Source organism: Suncus etruscus, chromosome 20 (genome assembly GCF_024139225.1).
Source record: "Suncus etruscus isolate mSunEtr1 chromosome 20, mSunEtr1.pri.cur, whole genome shotgun sequence".
NCBI lineage: Eukaryota > Metazoa > Chordata > Mammalia > Eulipotyphla > Soricidae > Suncus > Suncus etruscus.
Window position 1 is genome coordinate 24969689 of NC_064867.1, and position 20098 is coordinate 24989786.

Below are 20098 nucleotides of genomic sequence, written 5' to 3' on the forward strand. Positions count from 1 at the left end.
TTATTTTAAGTCGCAAGGACATTTATGCTACAGAAAGGTAAGTACAATTCTAAGTCCTGCAGAGGAAAGGAATCTGAGCAGTATGACCCCCAATCCCCCTGGAAGGAAAGTCTCAGGCTCCTGGGTGTGGAGCCCTGGAGTGCCACCAGCCACCCTGCAGATCGCAGACAGCCCTGGAGAGCTGGCGGCCAAGACAGGAATAACCCATCACATGTATTTTTAGTGCCCACACTTGTTCTCTTTTTGTCATTTCCTGGTGTCTCATTTTTGCTCCTTTTCCCTTCTCCACATATAACCAGATCTCTGGACTCTGCTGTCTCAGCCACCCACTGTGGATCCCTGTCATTTTTTTGGAGGGACTAGGGATCCAGCAGTGCTCAAGAGACTCAAGACCATTCCTGGCATGCCCAGTTCTGGAGCCTGAAAGTCCCTTACTGGCAGCTACCAGGTCCACCCTGCCAATGATTGGGACATCGGGGTGCTGGTGCTGGGTGTCACTAGGCCATGCCTGGCAATACTTGGGGGAGCCATGTAGTGTTGGGGATCAAATGCAGGTCTTTTTGCATGCAAAGCATGCTGCTTAAATCATTGGAGCTCTCCCCAGTCCCTTAAATCACTGTTTCTGGCAAAGCTAGTTCACCAGAATGTAAATACTAAATTAAACCTACTTTGGGAGTACTAATGATCACCATGGTCTGTAAGGCCCTTCCCACCCCCACCCCACCCCACATACTTAGATAACACCAGTTCTGTTCTCCAGTCTAAGGGTTTTTTTTACTTATATTCCATTGGTCAGTGTGCTCATGGAGTGTTTGTCTATCCCCTGTTTCCTGACTTTCCTTTCCTTTCCTTTCTTTTCCTTTCCTTTTCTTTACTTAATTTAGTAAGGCCTCTCCAGTCCATCCATGTTGTAGCAAAAGGCAATAGTCAGTCTTTTCTGAGGAAAAGGTAGTATTCCACTGTGTATATAGACCATGGTTCCTTTAACTACTCTGTTGTTGGGCAGTTGGGCATTTCCAGGTCTTCACTATGTAAATAGAGGTGTGTCATAATTGGAATATTTAAAGCAGACAGTACAGGGATTAAGGCACTTGCTTTGTATGTGGTGAATTTGGGCTCTATCCCCAGCATTTCATATGGTCCCCAGAGCACAGGCATGTGTGATCCCTAAGCACAAAGCTAGGAATAGCCTCTGAGTAGCAGCAGGTTGGCTTTAACCCAAAGCAAGTTAATAACTTATCCACCTCTGACACCCACCAAGCATGGTAACCTTTCATCACACCACTTAAATATATTTTAAGAATTTAGTTAATGAATGAAGTGATACAGTTCATGAAGGTTTTAGCTAACAACAGTCAATTGGACTTAAGGCAAAACAGAGGTCAAGAGATGGTTCAATGACCTAAGGTAACATTTTGCAAGCATGGGACCTTGAGTTTGACTCAAAGACACATGAAAACAGCATCTGCTTTGAGCCTGTGTCCTCCACAGCCCCTACCCTCAGGTCCACAACATCAGGGTACAACCTCTGGTGTGAACTAAAGTATGATTCCCAGCCAGCAACACAACTTATAGAAAGAGTACTCAGGCTGAAGTGAATGCTTGCATGCAGCTTTGCTTGCAAACTGCCTGGGTTCAATCCCTGTCATCCCATAGGGTCCCCCCAGAGCCCTCCAGGAGTGACTCCTGAGCACAGAGCCAGGAGTAAACCCTTGGTACCACCAAACATGAACCAACACATCCACCACCACAAAAAGCACCACACTAGGTGCACAAGTGTGCAGACAAATGTGTGTGTAGCCTTTGGTCATTGCAAGAACAACAAAGCCAAGGGTTTCATAAGGGCTGGGTTTAATATGATCACATCTGTGGACCCTGAGCTCTTCTTCCACCAGAGCTCCAGATCCTAACTGCAAGGGAGTAGGGTCTCAGAGTTTGTGAACCTGGGACCCAGGACAGTATGGCCCTGGTTTGGTTGCAAAGCTCTTAATCATAATGATTATTTATGGAATGATATGGACAGAATTGACCAACATTGCCCATCTTCACAGATGAGGCCCCAGCAAAGTTAAGAGTACAGGTCAGCAATACTATAGGAAATAGCATCAATAGGGGCTCAAGAGTTAGTGCAGAAGTTAAGACACTTTTTTTTTTTTTGGTTTTAGGGTCACACCCGACAGCGCTCAGGGGTTACTCCTGGCTCTATGCTCAGAAATTGCTTCTGGCAGGCTCGTGACCATATGGGATGCCGGGATTCAAACCACCGTGCTTCTACATGCAAGGCAAATTTCCTACCTCCATGCTATCTCTTTAGCCCAAGGCACTTTTTTATGCTTTTTATGCCACTGACCTCAGTTCGATTCCTGGTACCAGAGAGCACTGACAGGAGATACCTCTGAGCATAGAAACAGTACTCAATACTTCTGGCTCCCAACCCCACAACCTCCCAAGATAGACACAAAAAGCATAAATAGCATGGCATATATATAAATAAATATATATATATACACATACTATATAGCATGTGACATGTAGATGGCATGCCATAGTTTATAGTATTGTAGAATATAATTCTTTTAATATTTTAATGTATAACATTACATATATATTTGTATAATACCTACACAATAATTAAATTGTAGTACATGATTTGGAGTAATCCGTTCAGGACTTTTCAATATTACCGCCAACTTTTCCTAGTCTTTTCAAAAGTCCCATCTCTAAAGCTCCTATTTCAAAGGGCCAGACACAAAGGGCTCCTGGGATTAAATGAGATTTTCAGGCGGGGTTGCTTTATTCATTCCAAAGTGCCAGTATGACTCAGGTTGTATTCCCTAGAAAATCATTTCTCCTGTGAAAGTTCATCATCAACTCTCCATGAAAGCTGTCCTTTTAAACCTGGGGTCCATGAAAGGGCGGAATGTAGATGTTATACCTCAAGGTGGCGCTAGATACCAACTGTACCATCTCCATGCTCTCCCACTTTGGAGCGTGTCCATTTTTGTTATTGTCTGAAAAAGGAACCTATTTATGCATGTGTTTTTGCAGCCTGCTTTAGAAAGGAGGGGCACACTTAGCCCAGCACTCGGTTTCCTTTGCCTTTTGAAGGTAATTTGCTTTCTACTAACTTTGGTGGTACATTATTGGCAGTATCTACCTGTGACAGTTTCTGAGGGTATCAGCGAGACTCCCAGACATCATATATATACATACATACATATATACACAGATATATCATATATATGATACTTATTTGCTTCCTACATTCTAGTTTGACAGCACTTGGTTTCCTGTTCCACAGTTGTTAACTACCAAAAAATGTAAAATAAATAATATATACCAAGAGTTTTTCAGGATCACGTTTGCTTTTAGGGAGCAAATAGTTAATATAAATTTCAATAGGCTTTGCTTCTAAAATGAAATGTTCCATTTAAAATAAGATGCCATCAGGGTCAGAGAGATAGTACAGCAGGTAAGGCGTTTGCCTTGCTCACACTAAGGCGTTTGCCTTGCTCACACAGCCAACTGGGGTTCAACCTCGCACACCACATATGGTCCCTCAAAAAGATTGGAGTAATTTCTCAGCATGACTGGGTGCGGTCCAAACAAAATAAAATGCCATCCCTCCTCCACCCCATTTGTCTATTTGTCCTTTCTGGGTGGGATTTTATGAGATGGTGTTCAATAAGGGGCCCTGTGTGGGTCCAGGGCCTTGTGGCATCACTGTGACTGGGCAGATTGGGTATAAGAGGGAGGAAAACAGCCACAACCATAGCTTTAGCAAGCCCCAGTAAGACAGTTATGAAACACAGCATGAGTTCTTAGAACACCATAAGAAAGGAAAAGAGGAAGAAAGTGGTGGAAAACCTGATTGTGACACTGGTCATCATCATCTGGTAAGATCACATTTTTATAGTAGAAGCATCCTAGGCTCTGGCTTGGGGTGTTACCATAGAGATGAAAACATAATGCACAACTATTCTAGAATGTTCTACCAAGGACAAATAGGTCTGTGCAAGGGACACCAAAACTTGTTAACTTGAGACAATTCTCAGAGGTAAGACAAGGATAACCAAGTTACACTGAAATCATTTCTCCTTAAACTTGGATTCCCTTTTCCAACCTATAAGACAATTTTTTTTTTTGGTTTTTGGACCACACCCATTTGACGCTCAGGGTTACTCCTGGCTATGAGCTCAGAAATCATCCCTGGCTTGGGGGGACCATATGGGACACCAGGGGATCGAACCGCGGTCTGTCCTATGCTAGCACTTGCAAGGCAGACACCCTACCTCTAGCACCACCTTCACGGCTCCAAGTTTTGTTTTGTCTTTTTTTTTTTTTTTTGACAAGTTTTAAAAATGATAATACTCAGGGCCAGAGCAATAGCACAGATTATAGGATGTTTGCCTTACACGTCGAAGATCTGGGTTCAATCCCTGGCATCTCCTATGGTCCCCCAAACCTGCCAGGAGTGGTTTCTGAGTGCAAAGCCAGAAGTAACCCCTTATTGCCACCTTGGTAGAACGTTCTAGAACAGCTGCGTGCGATGTTTTCATAAACATAAATAAAAGGGACAGATATTTAATGATCTCTCTGGTATGTGGGACTTGAAGATGCACAGCAAGGCAGCAACAAAGATCCAAAGGCAATGTAATGGAGAACTAACACAATTGAGTAGGGGTGAGAGCTCCAGGTGAGAGGGAGCTAGGGTGAGGTGGAGGGGAGAGAGATGAATACACTGGTGATGGTTTTGATGTTGGAATAACATCCACCAGAAACAATTACTTATAGTATGATAAATCAAAAAAACGAAACTCAGGTCTCACTCTTTCATCTCCACATCTCAGATCTTTGGTTTGCCCCTCCATCCTTTTAGAAAAGCTTAACATCTCAATTGACATCCCTGTGGCTTTTCTGGGATTGAAATTCTACCCTCTCTTTTTGCTAGGTCCCAGAACCTTTCCCATATCAACAGACCACCTCCATGTCGCCTGAGCAGCACTCCTCATCAAACTCCATATCGCTCACATTTACAACTTTTGTCATTGGGCAAAGACAGCAAGAAAGGGAGAGAGGACATTAGCCTAACCCCTCAGAGACTCCAGGAGCTAACTACAACGCTTCATGTTCAGCACAGCAAGAGCACAATAAACACAATGGGGAGGACACATAGATATTCACCGTACTCAACGTGGGATATAAAGAAACTTAGTAAGGGAATAAAAATCAATGGAAGCCATTGAACTGAAGACTTTGTCCATAAAACTGAGCTTACATGGGAGGGAAGGATAGGATGGTCCCTGGTGATACTGGTAGGAGGAAGCAGGCCCTCTGGTGAGCCTGGAATGTTGCAATGATGTATGAAGGAAAAGCACAATTCACTGTATTATCAATCTTGGCACCTCAATAAAAATGAAAAGCAAAAGAAAAGAAAAAGAAAATATTGGGGTTGGAGAGATAGCATGGAGGTAATGCATGCCTTGCATGCAGAAGGACGGTGGTTCGAATCCAGGCATCCCATATGGTCCCCTGAACCTACCAGGAGCGATTTCTGAGCATAGAGCCAGGAGTAACCCCTAAGCGCTGCCAGGTGTGACCCCAAAACAAAACAAAATAAAACAAAACAAAAGATTGTGGGGAAATGTTGAACTTCAGACCTGGAGGATGGTTTAGTGGTAGAGCACTGGTTTTACACATAGGAGGTTCCTGGTTCAATCTCTAGTAACATACACAAGCATGTTTACACACACACATTCACATATATTGACTTTCTTGGATGCATACTACAATTTTACAATCTCTTCTCTTTCTTAGTGCTATGCTTTTTGGGAAATTTACAATTCTTTCATAGAGTTTTAAACTTCTGCTTTTCTATTTTTAAATTTGAAGAAGACTTTCTTGTTCATTCTCTATTTTTGGGGTCACACCCATTGGTTATCAGGGCTTCCTCGTGGCTCTATCTGTGCTTAGGGATCACTACTGGTTGTAGTCAAAGGACCATATGCAGTGCCAGGGATCATACCAGGGTCAGTTGTATGCAAGAAAAGTGCCTTACCTGGTGTACTATTTCTTGGACCCCAATCAGAGTCTCTTTTTAAGCAATGTCTTATCTTTCTAAGGCAAGAGTCTCTCGGAGTTCACATGTTCCCCCAGGTGGCAAATGTTCCTTTAGAAGGTGGTAAAAACAACAAATCCAAAATTTAGATATTACAGCAACGTGTGACCTTGCAAAACTCTCAACTCCAACTCAAAATTTCTCGCTCTTTAATACTAAATTGTTCTTATTATGGAAAAAGAACATTTCATTCTAATTTTTCCACTTGGAGTTATAATTTTTCTGCCTAGTCTCTACATAAGAGTCCGAGATCTCCTGAGGAAAAAGTACCAATAGACTTTTATATTTATGGAGCAATAGTGGGCAGGACATTTGCCTTGCAGTAGCTGACCTGGATTCAATCCTCAGTACCACATTTGGTCCCCTAAGTGATCCCTAAAGAGGGATCCCTAGGTACATAGCTAGGAGTTAGCCCTGAGCACTGACATCTATGGTACACCAAAACAAAACAAAAAATATATTTATGTATATAAATAGTATATATTTGTTTACTATTACATGTGTTGATATACTTTACAAACTTGCCTATCTATTTATACATTTCTTATGTGCATCTGTTATAATTTACTTTAAAGAATTGGCTCACACAGTTACAGAGACTGAGAAGTCAACAAGTTGAGACATAAAGAATGGATAATAGTGTTCTAGTCAGAAGCAAAGGCCTGAGAAGCAGCAGAGAGTGTCTGGAAGTCTGTTTCAATCAGTATGAAGGCAGATACTAGGATTCAAGGTCAAAGAACTTTCTTTCTTTCTTTTTCTTTCTTTCTTTCTTTCTTTCTTTCTTTCTTTCTTTCTTTCTTTCTTTCTTTCTTTCTTTCTTTCTTTCTTTCTTTCTTTCTTTCTTCTTTCTTTCTTTCTTTCTTTCTTTCTCTTTCTTTCTTTCTTTCTTTTTTTCTTCTTTCTTTCTTTCTTTCTTTCTTCTTTCTTTCTTTTCTTTTCTTTTTCTTTCTTTCTTTCTTTCTTTCTTTCTTCTTCTTTCTTTTCTTTCTTTCTTTCTTTCTTTCTTTCTTTCTTTCTTTCTCTCTCTCTTTCCTTTTCTTTCTTCTTTCTTTTTCTTTCTTTCTCCTTCCTCCCTTCCTAACTTCTTTCCTAGACACTGTTCTCAGGTGGTGGGTGATCCTTGGTTTTCTATGTACATTTTAACAATGGAGGGCTAAAAGGGAGCTGAGGGGCTTCTTGTATGACTATCTTGGTGGGCCATTGCATTATATAAGACACTATGGCCTCGTTTTAGCTCTCTCCAGAAAATGAGCTTCTGTCCCAAGCCTTAGGGATACCCTCCAATGTTTCTGTGATTTGAGAGCAAGCCAATAGTCTATAGAACACATAGAGTTTATAGACCATAGGTTAGATTAGTATAATTAGAATTAGATTCTAGAAGCCTCAGATTAGTGAGAACAGCAAAGCACAGTTGAAAAAGCTGGGGGCAAAATGCTAAGAATGGTTAGGCAAATTTAAGCACAACTAGATAATGAAATAGAATATGATTCTCAGTGTAGTTATTTCTCTAAATGCGCTCATCACTCTTCATAATAATGTCAGTGAGTGAGGGGTCTAGAAAACCTGTCTTGAATACAGGCAGGGGGGCAGGGGGAAGAGATGGGGCATTGCTGACGGGAAGGTTGCAGGGGTGAAGGGGGGTGTTCTTGTTATGACTGAAACCCAACTACAATTATGTTTGTAATCACAGTGTATAAATAAAAAAAAAATTATTTAAATAAAAAAGTGAATAATGCCCCCTGGGGAAAAAAGAATAGGGTCCTTATATGTGTGTGTTTTCTGTTCCTTTTTTGTATGTATGTGTGTAAACTGATTTAAAAATAAAAAGCCACATCATAAAATTTACCATCTGAACCTTCTTTAAATTCAGTCCTGTGAACAACATTCATTTTGTTGCGAAAACAGAACTCAGGATATTTCCATTTTGCAAATCTGACACTATTTATACCCATTAAACATTTCCTCCCTCTTCCCCTGTCACAGCCCCCAGGCTTCTGGTAAAACCCACTTTACTTTCTATTTCTATGAATCTGTGTGTGTGTGTGTGTGTGTGTTTAAAGATATCTCATAGAAATGGAATGTGACAGTGTTTGTCTTTTGGGCTTCTTTATTTAACTTAGTACAATGTCCTCAAGGTTCATCCATGTTATGGCAAGAGACATGATTTTCTTCCTTCTTAAAGCTGAAAAAAAAATTAATGTATCTGCCACATTTTGTTTATCTTTTTTATACACTGATAGATATTTGGGTTGCTACTATCTTGAGGCAATTATGAATAAAACTACCATGATCCTGACTATAGGAACCCCTCAGAAACATTCCAAACTTTTGGCTAAATACCCATTAGGATTGCTGGATCAGAGGATAGTTCTAATGTCAAGACTGGAGCTATTTTAATTGTTTTCCATAGCAGCTGAACCATCTACAGTCTACCAAATGGAACAAGAGTTCTACTTTTTTATATCTTCAGTAACTTGTCATTTTATTTATTTTATTTTATTTGGGTTTTGGCCACACCTGGCAGTACTCAGGCTCTGCATGCAGAAATTACTTCTGGCAGGCTTGAGGGACCAAATGAGATGCTGGGGATGGGACCCAGTGCAAGGCAAATGCTTTGCCCTCTGTGCTATTGCTCCAGTATATTTACTATATCTTTTATCCAGTATCTTTTATTATATCTTCAGTAACTTTTAGGATTTTTTAAAAATTTATTTATTGATTGATTAATTGGTTTTGGGCCACACCCAATGGTGCTCAAGGTCTCTCCTGACTCTGCACTCAGAAATCACCCCTAGCGTGTTGGGGGATCATATGGGATGCCAGGAATTAAACTGTGTCTGTCCCAGGTCGGTCACATGCAAGGCAAACACCCTACTGCTGTGCTGTCTCTCCAGCCCCAACTTTTACTATTTTGTATACTTATATATATATATATATTATTTTTTGGTTTTTGGGCCACACCTGGTGATGCTCAGGGGTTAGTCTTGGCTATTCACTCAGAAATCGCTCCTGGCTTGGGGGACCAAATGGGATGCCGGGGATCAAACTGAAGTCCATCCTAGATCAGCCACATGTAAGGCAAATACCCCACAGATGTGTTATTGCTTCAGCCCCTATTTTGTATATTTTTGATCATAACCATCCTAATGAGTAGGATAACCTAATAGATATCACTAATGGACATCTCGTTGTGGCTTTGATTTGCTTTTCTCTGATGATATATGCTTGTTGGCCATTTATCTCTCATCTTTGGAAAATGTGTATTTCAATTCTCTGAACTTTTTTTTTTTTGTTTTGTTTTTGGGCCACACCCGGCGGTGCTCAGGGGTTACTCCTAGCTGTCTGCTCAGAAATAACTCCTGGCAGGCACGGGGGACCATAGGGGACACCAGGATTAGAACCAATCACCTTAGGTCCTGGATCGTCTACTTGCAAGGCAAATGCCGCTGTGCTATCTCTCAGGGCCCTCTCTGCACATTTTTTAATTGGGTTGTTTTGCTTTGAGTGGTAGGAATTCTTCATATATTTTATCATTACCACCTTTCCTAAAATGTTTTCTTGATTTTAGAGTGGTCTGGGTATTGTGGCTTCACATTGGATCTCTAAAGTTCTCACAAATGTATCCTGGTGGTTTATTGGGGTTGCCACAGTGTTGGTGAGGGAAAGAAGCCTGTGGTTTGCTTCCAAGTCTGCTATTTTGCTGATATCATTATTGTAGGGAAAGACTTTTAGCATTTTAGTAAAATGTTTGTGTTACAGTGTTAAATTTTAAAAAATTCATTTATGAAACTGTAAGATTTGTCTGAACTATGTAAAAATATTCATAGAAAAATTACTGGTAAGAAAATCAGTACCATACATTGTTAATGCTTTTCTTGTCCATATGGGATGCTAAATATTTTATAATAGATAGGTAAACCTTTATAATGAGGAGTAGAGGTCATTAAATAAAGCAACCAAAAACTCAGAGGCAGACATGATGGTTTATTAGGAAAGAAGACTTCTGTAGCCATAAGCCCAAGAGCCGAGAAATAGTGCTCTTACGAGTAGGCAGAATGGATTAGATAAATAGAGCAGGGGGTGAAGTTGGGAATAAATAAGTTGTGGCCAAGCCATAACCTCTGTGAGTGTTATCAGGAGAAATAAGAAATGGCCTCCCAGTCAGCTCAGATAGCGGGAGCTTCCCTGGTAAATGCATACTTTATATGGGAGGAAAACTTTCTCCCACCTTAACCTGGTCTGTTCCAGTTAAACATAAAGATCAACAGGAAGCAAGGGAACCATAGGGAGAGAGAAAGTGGAAATACCAGGACTTTCAGTCCTTCCTCGAATGACAGGCCCAAGTTGCCCAACTTGAGGGAGTTTCCAAAAGTAAGGTGACCAACTATTCCAGTTTGTCAGCAGTGTCCTAGTTTTATCTTCAAAGCCCAGAATACAGAAAATTCCCTCACAATGCCCCCTATGCCCCATAAATACCCATGACACTCTACATACTCACACATACAATTCAAAGCCACTCACAGAAATACCCCATTTCCCACATACACACAGAATATGCTCATACAAATATCACACAGATTTACCTAGCTTTGGCTAACCTTCATGCAATACCTGAGAATGAATTTGTTGTCTTTGGAGAAACATCTTCAATGGACAGAATTCCATTAAGGAATGGGTACTTTTTTGTTGTTGTTTTGGGCCAAATCTGGAGGTGTTCAGGGGTTACTCCTGGCTCAGAAATTACTCCCGGTTAGGGGACCATATGGGATGCTGGGGATAAACCCAGGTCAGCTGCTTGCAAAACAAATTCCCTCCCTTCTGCTATCACTCTGTCCCTGAATGAGTACTTTATTTTATTTTAGTTTTTTGGTGTTTGGGCCACACCCAGTGGTGCTCAGAGGTTATTCCTGGCTGTCTGCTCAGAAATAGCTCCTGGCAGGCACGGGGGACCAAATGGGACACCGGGATTCGAACCAACCACCTTTGGTCCTGGATCGGCTGCTTGCAAGGCAAACGCTGCTGTGCTATCTCTCCGAGCCCGAGTACTTTATTTTTAAAATACCTTTATTTAAACACTGTGATTACAAAGATGACTATAGTTGGATTTCAGTTGAATGAGTACTTTTGTATTATATAGAAAAAGGTCCTATTTTGGGCATGTGAAGCTGGAGTGTGGTTTGGTGTAACTTGGTGGGAATTGTGTCTTCTAGCCCTTCTCCAAAGCACAGAGCTCAGCAAGCAAAGCTATGGCTGGCATTGCACCAACCACTCTCTCCCTTGCCTCCCCAGGGTCCACCTAGTAGGAACTGCTTTGTGGAGCACCAACCATTTGATCATCAGTGAGCAGTTTGCTTCGGATCTCACATGGATATGTTTCCTGTTCCAGAGATGTCTTTCACATCAGCGATGCCAAAGAGAGAGAGAGAAAACAATCCAGTTCACTGAAATATACATATTTTGCCTAGAGACACTGCTATATGTGATATCCCAAAACACATAACTCTAATGTATGTTTTTTTTACACACAAATTAAGAATTTACAAGGGAGATATCTAAAAGAAATAAAATGTCATCATCTAGAGAGGAAATAAGGCAGCCAAGGGCTATACTGATTCCAGAACAAGAAGCCCAGCAGTAGACACAAAGATGGAAATGGATGTTTCCTTACATCAGCCCCCACCCTTTAAAAAATTGATTGATTGGTTTCTGGGTCACACCAGCAGTGCTCAGGGGTTACTCCTGGTTCTGCACTCAGAAATCGCCCCTGGCAGGCTGGGGGACCATATGGGATGCCCGGAATTGAACTGGCCCCCTCCCAGGTCAGACATATGCAGGGCAAATGCCCTACCGTTGTGCTATCTCTTTGGCCCCTACATCAGCCCCTTTACTCAGGCTAGAGAGAATAAAGTGCAGACCTTTCTGCCCTTATTCCTGCCACTGCCCTACTTTTTCTCACTCCTTCAGGTCCTAATAAAATATGTCCGAGAATTTTTCTTATCATTTTTATGTCTCCTCGCCCTTCTGTTTTTCATTTTCTTGTCTCTTAGAATGACACCAGATAATTTTTCAGCACTGTCTTGCACTTCTTTAATTTTTCCTTTAATTGCATTTCTCTGTTATTAAATTTACCCAGTGAGATTGGTATGTGCATAAGATGTTTGGTTATTGCATTTTTTCCCCTGAAGCTCTAATTAGTTCTGGGAAGACAGTATCACAAGTTTAGAATAGTTTCCTGTTCGTGAAGATAGTTGTATATTTGCCTTGTTGAGTTAGTTACTTGAAGTTACTTTATAATGAAGTTACTCTCCTCCCAGCATTTGAATGTGCTACTCTAAGCAGATAGGGACACTAAGCATTTTCAACCCCCTTTAAAAATTCAGGGTTTGATATTCCCTAATCCAATTAACAATGCCTACCAGAAAAATAGTTAAGCCAAGGAAATAAAACACATACTACATATTCAAAATAGAAGATGGGAGCCAAAGTGAATCCTAAAGTTTCTGGTACTTGGATGAATTGATATCTACAAGGTAGTAGCTGCAATTGTATGAGTAGAGATAACAGTGAAGTCCCAGGAAAATATAGACATGTTATAAAACTGTTATAATTCAGTAGAAACTCCCAAATAGGAAGCAGAAGCAAACAGAGGTAAGTTGTGAGGCTTCTCCCCAAGTTTTTACCTGATGAATTGAAGCTACTAATGAAATTTTCAAGGGCTTGTTGAGTAGAAAGATGAGCATGTTAATGTGATGTTAAAATTTCACTTCAGATGAAGAGCAGAGCAATAGCACAGTGGGTAGGGCATTTGCTTTGCATGGCCTACCTGGGTTTGGCCCCTTGCATCCTATATGGTCCCCCAAGCCTGCCAGGAGTGATTTCTGAGTGAAGAGCCAGGAGTAATCCCTGAGGGGCCCCGGGTATGGTCCAGAAACCAAATTTAAAAAGAAAAATCTCAGATAAACTTATAAACATTCATGGGACAAAAATGTATGTTGGGAGAGGGAGGTTAATAAAATTTATGTATGTGACTTTTTCCTTTTTAACTGCTGCCATGTGTTTATGAGCATTGGTTTCTCCAGCTGTGAAATAACCAGATTGCATTGATCAGTGCTTACCAAATTTTAATGTTCACACAGATTCCCTAAAATTTCATTATACTCTGAATTCAGGTCTGGATGGGTGTTGAGATTCTAAGAAGCCCGTAAGTGATTCCAACACTCTTGATCTCTTTCCCCACCCCCTTACCAATGAGAATAGAGATTTATACACAAACTTTACACTCTTCTATGAGATGAGTTCAGGCAAACAGGGACTTTTGGAGCCTGGCTAGATGATTCCAGCTCAAATATCAGGTCAAGTCTCTTCTTGAAAGTGTCCTTGGAATTTCTGTTCTGCAATGCTTTTCATCAGGCTAGGCTGGGAGCCCTTCATGTCCCCTCATGTCTTTGTGCTTGGAACTCAATTAATACTTGTGCTATAAATGTCAGGAGAAATTAAATTTCCATGGAAAGGAGACAGGAGATGATTCAGCCTGTTTGTGAACAGAGCTTAAAAGCCCAGGGTCTGCTTATTCTCAGAGTTGAAAATATTTCCTTAAACACTGTTGTGGATAAACTGACCTGTATCCTCCAACTCCCCCATACTAAAATCATTTCAATTCATTTACTGTGACCCCAACTTTACAATATTAATGCATTTGGAGACAGGATCTTTAAAATGATTAGGTCAGGGGTAGCTCAATGATAGAATGCATGTCTTCCATGGATTTGCTCCCTAGCACACAAAGAAATATTTAAAAATAAAGATGTCATCAAAGGGTCCAGGAAGAGAGGTCATAGGGCTACAGCACATGACTGGAATGTATGAGGCACCAGGTTCAACCTGGCATCACCTCTAGAGCATTATTTATTTATTTATTTATTTTGGTTTTTGGGCCACACCCGGCGTTGCTCAGGGGTTACTCCTGGCTGTCTGCTCAGAAATAGCTCCTGGCAGGCACGGGGGACCATGTGGAACACCGGGATTCGAACCAACCACCTTTGGTCCTGGATCAGCTGCTTGCAAGGCAAACACCGCTGTGTTATCTCTCCGGGCCCACCTCTAGAGCATTATTGCATGTTGCCCTGGTAGCTTCCAATGAAGAGACCCCAAGAAGTGAAAAGATGGCCAGAGCAATAGCACAGAGAGGAGAGCATTTGACTTGCATGTGGTTGACTTGAGTTCAATCTCTTGCTTCCCATATGATCCTCCAAGCACCACCACCAGGAATGATCCCTGAGCAAAACAAAGGTAATTCCAGTTAGATGAAGTGATATAGGTGGGGAGTTATCCAACAGGGCAAGGAAGAAGAGGAAGAGCCAGCAGGGATGTTTGGCACACAGAGAAAGGCCACATGAGGATTTAGCAAGAAGATAGATGTTGATAAGGCAGAGAAAGAGAGAGGCCTCAGGAGAAATAATATGACTCATAGTCATCAGAGGCTTGGTCTTGGCACATCTAGAAAGGTGAGAAAGTGGACACCTGCTTTTTTAATTTTAAATAATATTTTTATTTAAACTCCGTGATTACAAACATGATTGTAGTTGGGTTTCAGTTATAACAAGAACACTCCTCTTTGGACACCTACTTTTAATGATTCATGTCATGGTACAGATACGCTTATGGCCTCCTGCACTTACTCAACCTTCTCCTATCCTATTCTGATTTCTGCTTTCCCAGAATGCTCAGCATTCAGCCATCTCCCTCCACAACAGTGACCCTGCTAAAGTCAGGAGAAAAGCTTCCCAGAGCCTGTTAGTTCTGAGGGGAAGCCTGTAAAAGTGAAAAAGGCTAAAACAATTATTACGGTAGTTGTTCTGGGTTCTTGGGGGATGTGAGTAGGAATAGCACAACCATAACCATAAGTCTTTATGTATCACCTGCAAGAGGTCAATAACATCCTTTGCTCAGGATGGAGACCCCAGCAGCTCCCTATTAGCATTACTCTTTCTGCACCAGCTTTCTTGCAGCTTTCTGCACCAGCGCCATCTTTCCAGCATCTCTTCTTCCACCATAGCCTCTTCCTAGCTGTTCTTTCTGTGGCAACTTCTTACAGTTGTTTCTACCACTTCCAAAATGGCAATGCCCAAAATCTCGTGAACTATGGTTATATGTTTTATATATTCTTGCCCATTATCTGATTGGTTTTGCCCAGTAAAAATGGCGTGTGTGGCTTGTGTTTGTAAAACCAATCAATATATTTGGTCCTTTAAAAAGGCCAATAAGCTCCATAACAACCAGTCAGCTCAACTAGATAGCAACCAATCAAATGCGCTCTACAACATACATGCAGATGGTATCGAGGTACCTCTCTATCACTTCCACTATAATGAGTTCAGGGAAATAGAATCATGCCAGATGGGAATTAGGATCTCTTAGGCTGCTGATGACTACATTGCCTTTGAATCAAAGAATTGACTTTCAGGCCTGTGTTCTTGCCTCATCAATTCCTCTTGGTCCTGGAAGTTGTTGGTATGATTCAGCCTTCTTACCAATTCACATTCTCTTCTGTTTCTCAGAGGCTGGCTTCCTGGAAACAATAGGTTGCCAAGGTTCTTTCCAGCAGGGTTTCTTGCTAATTAGAGTTTTGTAGTGCAAGAGATTGAATAGAATGTACCTTTGCCAATTTTTGAGTTTTGGTTGTGGTACCAGGGCAGAGTGAGGAATGAAACTGTAATGTGGGGCTAACATGGAAATCTCACTTAGCACAGGAGCTAGATCCTAGACCCAACGCTCTTCTATTTTTTTTTTTTTTTTTAGTTTTTGGGCCACACCCGTTTGACTCTCAGGGGTTACTCCTGGCTATGCGCTCAGAAATCGCCCCTGGCTTGGGGGGACCATATGGGATTCCAGGGGATTGAACCATGGTCTGTCCTACCCTAGCGCTTGCAAGGCAGACACACCTTACCTCTAGCGCCACCTTCCCAGCCCCACATTCTTTTATTTGTGTGTGTGTGTGTGTGTGTGTCAAATTTTACTTTATACACTCTTCTATTTTTAATGAGAGAAGGAAGACACCTTCTTCTACATCCCCCTATAACAATAGCTGTAGCAGAAGTAGGCAACTGTGTCTCTGCAATTGAAACTCTTTTTTTGGTGTAAGTTGGGGGGTTGGGCTATATTTGATTGGGACTACTCCAGGCTCTGTGCTCAGTGATCATTCCTAACAGCACTCTAGGGACCATATATAGGGCAGAGTTGCATCAGACAAATTCCATAACCCCTTTACTAACTCTCTGGCACCCAAATAAAGTAGAAAATTTAAATGAACCAGTGACTGTAGAAAATATTAGAAGAGGGCCCGGAGAGATAGCACAGCGGCGTTTGCCTTGCAAGCAGCTGATCCAGGACCAAAGGTGGTTGGTTCGAATCCTGGTGTCCCCCGAGCCTGCCAGGAGCTATTTCTGAGCAGATAGCTAGGAGTAACCCCTGAGCACCACCGGGTGTGGCCCAAAAAACTCCCCCCACCAAAAAAAAAAAAAAAGAAAATATTAGAAGGGTAAAAAAATTTGATGTGATAGAGGTACCAGGATGAAATGGTTGCAACGGCAACTTTTCTCTAATGTTTTTTAAAAGCAAGTTGTTGGAAGGTGGTTCAATATTGGAGCACTTACCTTGTGTAAGTGAGGCCCTGGGTTTGATCCTTGGCACCGAAAACTAAGTTAGAAAATAAAATACAAGTAGTTTCAATGCTATGCTAATCCTTGACACTCAAAGTTGGTCCATGGACTAGTGGCATTAGTATTAGTGAGAGGCACCTGGCCTGCATGCAGTTGATCCCGTTTGATCCCCAGCACCATATATTGTCCCCTGAGCATAGACCTGGAGTAAACCCTGAGCACTGCCTAGTGTACACCAGTGGTGCCCAGGGTTTACTCCTGGCAGTACTCAGGAACCACATGTGTGGCAGGGATGGAAGCTGTTATAGATATGTGCAAGGCAGGCATTTTACCCTTTGTACTGTCTCTAAACATAGTTTTAAAAATATGAAAAACTTGGGGCTGGAGTGATAACATAGCGGGTAGGACATTTGCCTCTCAGTGTGGCCCAGAAACCAACCAACCAGCAAACAAACAACTTTAGTAATAAAGTTGACAAAGACAGAACCTCTTACAAAAACATAAAAGACCAATATCACTTTTAATTAAAAATAAAATCATGGGGCTGGAGAGATAGCATGGAGGGCATTTGCCTTGCATGCAGAAGGATGGTGGTTTGAATCCTGGCATCCCATATGGTCCCCCAAGCCTGCCAGGAGCGATTTCTGAGTGTAGATCTAGGGGTAACCCCTGAGCGCTGCTGGGTGTGACCTCCCCCTAAAAAACCCTCAAAATAAAATCAAATCAGTAATAACCCAGAAACATGATATAATGAGGTTAGGTTAGTTGAATTCAAATACATGAGCAGGGTATGTTGGTTTAACCAAGCCTTTGGGAAAAAAATTTTATTTTTTAGAAAAGACCTGCTTTGTAGCATTTATCAATTGCCATGGTAGAAATATTCCCACTACTAATGACTAATGATAACCATAGTTAATATTAAGGTCATTCTGCTTCTAGTGGAGAATGGAGCTGATAAACTACCATGAACTCAACCAGTTTAGAAATTACTGAAAAGCAAATAGTTTTCAGAGGTGAAAAAGCTGGTGGTCCATATTCCTGCAGAGAGGGTTATTTGAACTCTAATCAGAGATCCGTTGCTGCAGTTATTTTGATTCTTTTGTTTTTGTTTTTGGGCCACACCCAGCTGACTCTGCACTCAGAAATCGCCCCTGGCTTGGAGGATGGGATGCTGGGGATTGAACTTGCATCTATCCTGGGAGAGCCGCATGCAAGTCAAACACCCTACCACTGTGCTACCACTCCGGCCCCTGCCACAGTTATTTTGGGAGGAGAACCACGTAATTACAATATAAATAAGAACATTGGGAAGAAGATGGGTGGGCATGGCCTGCAGTGAGCTCCGTCCTATCTCCCACTCAGCAAGGTTCCAGCCCCTCTGAGTCTCTGCAAGTTTGGGTTCTGAAAACTGCACAAACTACCTGTGAGGCCTCACTTAGACTTGCTAGGCTCCCCCAGGCCTGGGTCCATCAGATCTTTCTGTAGTAGTCACAGCCAAGTCACAACCACTTCACATGCCAAAAACAGAGCTGGCAGCAGGGACACACCTGATCCTTTGCCCTGGGGATCCTGCTTTAGGCACGTCTGCCCCTTCTTTATGCAGAGGACAGAAGAGATAGACAGAGAAATGGTTTTTTTCCTGCCTAGGCTCCTTCTTTGACTTGCCTCCACATCCTCATTGTTGTCACACTCTGCACTGCATCTTCGTGTTTATTTGGCATAATTATAGCAGCCCTTCCTTCTGGAACTATCATCTTTTGATTTAGTTATTATCCATAGTGAATTTTCTTTTGGAGAGGGCATCTCCCCAAAAGTTTGGGGCCATCTCCAGCAATGTTTGGGAGTGGGTCACTCTCTCTGTAGTGCTAAGGTGGAATCAGGGTCAGCTGCATACAAGGCAAGTGTCTTGACCCCTGTACTATCTGTGGGTCTCTCGGCTGTCAGTTTTCATTGCTACTGAACTATTCTGACCAGCCCCCTTCTCCAGTGCCACTATTCCTCTTTATCAAGAAAGCCATTTAGTACAGAAATCCAAACCGTCGTGCCTATCAACAATGAAGAGAATTAGCAACCACATTCATTTCCTAGAACTTCTACAAGATTCTGGGGAAGTGGCCTAAAGTCAGTGACAACTTCCAGTTGTGCCAGTTTTGGGGGTAACCAGATGTTCTCAGAGACTCCCAAAGCACATCTAGGAAGAAGCATATTGCACAGCGACACCCTCTTGCCAGCCCTCCTCTCAATCTTGTAAGAACACTTCTAATTGCCAATGGCCAGGATCCTATTTATTTATCTAGTCGTGGAACAAATAATACTGATGGAAGGAAACCCTGACATTCCTCAGGGAATGGGAGAAATAGAAAGAGCCCCACAAACCAACAAAGAAGGAGGTTTTAGAGAGACACAGTGATGTGGAGAAAACCAGTAAGAGAGGTTGAGAGTTACATAAGCTCTGTAAGTCAGGGAAGGATTTCTGGGGAAAGAAAGACTCTAAACTGGAATGAATATATAGCTTGTGAAGAACTGGGGGGTGGCTGGGGGCATATCTCAGGGTTCAAGGACCAGCTAGACAGAGCAGAGGTGGGTGGGTTTGATTTGGTGTGACTGTGTCTGTGAGGCCTCAGAAATTCTGAAATTCTGACTTCATTGTCAGGCAAGTCTTTGTAGTGTGGTGTGCAGAGTGGCCTGGGCTGAGCCACTATGGAAACAAGACAGGCTCTTCTGGTGACCAGAACCAGTGAACCCAGCAAGTCACTTGGGGATGCAGAGCTGAGTCATCAGAAGTCGCTCCTTAAAGCCTGTCCCACAGGCAGAACCAATCACTGCAAACCCGTAACACTTCAATTACCACTCTGAAAACATACCCTTGTGTTTCATGCTGGAACAACAATAATAACAGGGCAAATGCTCTCCATGTCATCCCTTCTAACTCCTCCTGCTCCTAATGATTAACTTCAGCAGGGAACTCATTTGCTCAATCCACCTGCTCTTGCAAAAAAATCTAGGAAGTTCGAGTTCCTCAGGATCTCTGCCCTAATCTGTTCAGCCTTAACCTCCAGTGGAGTAGACTTTCCCTACACACATTATATAGAGGTCAAGGATTTTGATGGTAGGGATGTTTCCCATGATGCACATTAGATTGTTTTGACAGAATTTTATTATCCCAAATCCTTTTACCATCAGAGAGGAAAGCATTTAACCATTTCTTTCTATTTAGACACTCTGTCACTCAACACCCGATGGTTATATCCCTATAAGATTCCACATGCCACACTGGGTAGGAGCTGGGCACACAGAGACAAAAAGTTTAACTCCTGGGCTT